Here is a 4,859-nt window from a genome sequence, read left to right on the forward strand (position 1 = left end):
TCAAGGTATAGTCTATGAACAGGAAGTTGTTAGAATAGCAGAATCTCTGGACCCATCCAAGACCTTTTAAATCAGCACCTGCATTTTAATAAGATCCTCAGGTGATCTGTCTGCACATTCAGGTTTGAAATGTCCTGTGCTATAGTTCTCTTAAATAGAGAAGGGGAAAAAAAAAGCAGGACTTGATAAAACATACCCGCATAAATATAACTGGGCTTTCAACAGGACTTTTCACTAGAAAACTTCAAAAAATATATGCCATCATCTTTTCTTTCAGGGCTTTGGTGCTTTAACCAATGTTTGATTTTTTTTTCCTCTTTTTTTTTTTTGTCTTGAGGATCTTATGACCCTCTGACTTAATGTCCCCTTTCCCTCATGACGGATAAGACTTCAGGAGGCAAGCTTGCTCTGTCCTTTAAATTGACCTCCTTAGCGTTGATTTTCCTTCCCGTTGTCTCAGGGGCTTTAGCTACCCAGTCCAGCATTTTATCGTAAGGTGACCAGGGAGCTATGTCCCTGACATGGTTTTACTCTGATGGACTTTCCTAGCCAGAGAGAGAATGAACTCTCTTAAAGACAATGGGCTTCTCCAACTAGAGCCAAATTTGTTCTAATTAGCTGGCTCTGAGGTTTGCAGTGGCAAGTCTTCCGGAAGGAATAATGCTATTTTGAGTACACCTGTACCATGCTTGCTTAATGATGATGCTGAAAGAAAATATTTCTCATTCCACAAAGAAAGATTTTATCCTCATTCTCTCATGTCTCAATTCTGGACTTGCTTTGTTTTTAGTTAAATTATGTTCAAATCACACTTCCATTAGTGTTAATTTGGTGGCTGTTGCAATGTTCTTTAATTCTTCAGCTAGCAAGTAGCTTCTTCCCTTCTTAATTCTGATAGAGCCGTTTTGTTTTGTTCAGGAATGCGTTTTGATTATTGGCCTGAATGACAGAGGAATGTTTCATGTCTGGTGCTTAAATTTTCCCTTGAAATGTACTTGGGTATAATATCTTTTGCAGATATTTCTATCTGTTGGCGGAAAATTTGGGTTCTCTATATGTGGGCTGAGTACTGTTTGATTTTTGACCCTCATGAAGAACATCTTAACCTTACTTTCTGGTAAGATATGGGAAAGATATAATGCAGCTGGTAAGGATTCAGAAGCCCTGGAAATTTTGATTGCTAGATATTGAAACCGACATGAAAATTTAGAGCAGCATTCTATAGGATGAGACGTGATATTTAGTTGTTTTGACAAATATAACATTACTTTGATACTGCAGTCTTTCCATACTGGCTGGCAAGTAGTCCCTTCAACACACTCCTCACTCCCACTCAGGATGCCACTGTTCCTCCCCCAGAAACACCCCTTCCTTCCACTAGCACCACTTTTTCACCAGAATCTAGCACTAAAGAATGCCTGGCCTGGCGGGGAGCCCCTGAACTCTGCTCTGATGCTAGTGACTCTGTGGCGGGTTAGTCCTCGTGTAAGTTAGCAGGTGGGTATCCTGCTGTACAAGCTGTTAAATATTTTATATATATATCCCTGTGGTGAGAGCTCAATCACTTTCCTACCTAGCTCTTGACAAACGTGCAAAACATTCATAAAACAGTCTCTAAATCTTAATAGGTAGGTCCTGTTTGGAAGGTTAAAAATACTTCGGTTGATTTTAAGATGAGGAGTTTCAGACTCCATCATCTCAACAAATGCACTAATTTTTTGGGGGAGGGGTGAGGGTAGGTGAAAATAGAATTGAGAAACTAAGTTCTTGACTCATGCATTAAAATTGGACTTGGGTCTTTCAAAACATAAAGCCCGATTTATTTCCAAACTTTACACCGTGTTCTTCACCTTGTCTTTAGATTCCACTTCCATTAGGTACACAGAAAATAAGACCCAGGAAAACGGAGTTCAGAGCTTATGTTCTGGCTTCTTCTTTGAGATGCCTTTAGGGCCCCCTAGTGGCCGCTTTAAGACCTCAGGTTTCTTAGCATTCTGTTTCCTTGACCCTAGTAATAATAAAAAAGAGATCTTTCTGAATCTCTTCCGTGACAGGTACAATAACTGTGTGGAGATAAATAGATAAGTTAGTTTAGAGGGCTCAATATTTTTTTCATTTCTCAGTTCTTAGCAGAAGCTGTGCCGATTCTTTAGAAATAACAGATATATCACCTTACATATTTTATTCTGCGTTCCTCATACTATATTATGTCATAGTTGAAAGCCTTTTGAGACATTTATATCTTGGTTTTTGTCAAAGGGCTATAATTCCTAGGCAGCTACATGCTACCTTAGGTTTTCCATTGACATATATATATGTATATACATATATATATACATACATATATACATGTGTGTATATATATATATAAGAGAGAGAGAGAGAGAGAAAGAGATTGATTCTTGGATTGAGGAGTTCAGGAACTTTACAGTTTTTCAAAGAAATTCTTTAAGTGTAGACTTGGCTGGGCTTCACATGACATTGACGAACCAAAGGGTTCCATTTGTGGAATATTTCATTGTGACAACGTTCCTGAGGTGCTTATTGACCAATGCAAATACATTTCGTGAAATTCCCTTTAATGCATTATGTTTTTAGTGTACCTTACTGACCAGTGGGCACATTGCTCCCTCCCTCACCACTGTTCTATTTGTCTCTCTAAGGCTCTATCTAGGGAAGAACCACACTTGGGTAATTATAATAGAGATGTTTCTTTCTCACGTGCTTATCTTTCAGTTTCTGATGCTATTCAATGATTTCTCCTTTGCTTGTAAACTTCGGGTCTCTTCCCACCGTCAGTCATGTTACCCTTATTAATATGCTAATGTGTTGTAATAATGTATTTTACACCACTAATGAAGTCAAGTACAATGATAAGTAAAAACAAAGCACAAATGGTTGCTTTAACTTCTTCCCACCCTCAGTCATGTTACCCTTATTAATATGGTAATGTGTTGTAATATATTTTACACCACTAATGAAGTCAAGTACAATGATAAGTAAAAACAAAGCACAAATGGTTGCTTTAACTTCGCCCAGGCCTGGGCGGGGTTGGGGTGGGGGAGGAGGAAGGGAGTAGGAAGAAAGGACGTTTGGTCCGCAAAAAATAAAAATGATCCCCTTGTTTTCGGGGCGTTCTAGAACAGAGCTGCACGTCAGAGGAAGAACTGAGCAGCCTTCGAGCTAAAAGGCTTGGCATTAAACTTTGACACTTTAATGGTCTCTAGGATATTAGATAATATTTTATCATATAATGTTCTTCTCCGAGACGGTAATGGCATCAAAAACAGATACGATCTCCTTATCCTTCCAACGCACACGGTGAGGCTCATCCCTGCAGAGATACGACAGCAGGACCCCAGCTTCGCAGTTAACTTATCCCGAAGCTCCAAAGCAAACGTTGTTTTACTTCTCCGGGGACGCTGCTGAGCCACCGCTACCTGCCTTTCGCATTCTGCTGGACGCGGTCTGCCACTGCGATTAGGTAAACAGCGCTCCCGAGCAAGGGAAGGGACGGTACTGATAAAGGGGGTCGTGGTTTAACCAGGCTTAAGGGAAGAGGGATGCAGGAAGGGTATGGGATGGGTCGACCCGAGGCCCGAGGGTGCGGTTACCTAGGCGGGCGCCAGGTCCCGAGCCGAGCCTCAGTAGGGCTAAACCTCCAAGCCCTTGGGTCCCCCAGTCCGACCTTTGGGAGTGTGGTCAGCGCAGCAGCCTGAGCTTGGCAGCCTTTTCATGCACACCCCTCTCCTCCCCATCCTTCCTCTGCTCCTTCCAAGAACTGAAGGAGCCTTCTCGCGGCCTCATCTGAGTCCAGGAGTGCAGGGAGAAGCGCGCAAACCGGAGGCAGAGACCTGGCGGCCCGCCTGGCTGGGTAGAGGTGGGGACCCTGGGGGAAGGGGACCCCAGAAGCTCTGGGACTGAACCGAGGAAAAACCCGGGAGCTGGATCGGACGCCGGAGCTCTGGTCTCCGAGTCGGAGTTGTCCATCCCTCCGCGTCCTTTCTCCGCCTGGCGCTCTGCTTTGCGCCTCCTCTGGGTGTTCTCTCGCGGGAGGCCTCCTCCTTCCATCACTCTCACACCCCCGCCCCTTTACCCCGGCCAATTTCATCCACTCCTTCCGTGGTTTGGTGGACTGTCTTTCTCAGGACCCGGAGGCTGGAAATCTATTCAATGGGATGTTGCGCGCGGGATTTTTGTGTCAGGAGGGAAAAGAGCGAGAATAAGATCAGAACGGGGAGGAGGCGTGCTGTTTGTGCACGAAGTACGTGTGTATGCATTTGGGAGGGGCACATAAATACAGTATCCCCAAAAGAATAGGGTGCTTTGGCCAGGATTCTTGGATACAGCGCACGAAGAGATGCTGTCAAAGCCCTTCAACAGGGCGCTTTGCAGCCTCGGGCAATCCCAGAACCTGCCCTCTTCCGAGAGGAGCGACGACCCGAGTAGAAGGTGGAGGCTGGGAAACTTCCTACTTCCCGCGACGCCCGCTTTGTAAGAGCAGGATGGGCAGGTTGCACGGCCCTGCGAGCCTCCAAGCATCTCTACGCGGCAGCTGCGGATCTGCCTGCTTCCCTTCCCCCCTTTCCGCGAGGCACGCCAAGCCCTAGGCTGCCGGGAGCGGCCAGGGTGGGGGAAGAAGGGCGGGGAGCTCCCAGCTAGCACCCTTTTCTGCCGACCCGGCCCGGGATCCCGACTCCGGGTGTTGCTTCCGCCTGAGAGCCTGAGAGCGAAGAAATAGGAGGGAGGGGCCTCGCTGCGGGGCGGGGCCTAGGTGGGGGCGGACTCTCGGTCCGCGCGGCTGCGGCGCTTGTCATTGGCAGGTCTCGCGGTCACGGGGTCGGGGGCGGGCGCCCAGG

The 4,859-nt window shown here is 46.2% G+C and overlaps 1 protein-coding gene across 1 annotated transcript in view; it reads left to right on the top strand.

Moving 5' to 3' along the window:
• The first annotated feature begins 3,204 nt into the window (after nt 1-3,204).
• Nucleotides 3,205-4,859, top strand: part of LARGE1 (LARGE xylosyl- and glucuronyltransferase 1) — a 662,422-nt gene continuing 660,767 nt past the window's right edge. The window contains exon 1 of the mRNA XM_027769037.1: nt 3,205-3,484. The gene's annotated coding sequence lies outside the window, so the exon portion shown is untranslated. The remainder of the gene's footprint in view (nt 3,485-4,859) is intronic.

This window comes from Tupaia chinensis, unplaced genomic scaffold (genome assembly GCF_000334495.1).
Source record: "Tupaia chinensis unplaced genomic scaffold, TupChi_1.0 Scaffold148234_1, whole genome shotgun sequence".
NCBI lineage: Eukaryota > Metazoa > Chordata > Mammalia > Scandentia > Tupaiidae > Tupaia > Tupaia belangeri.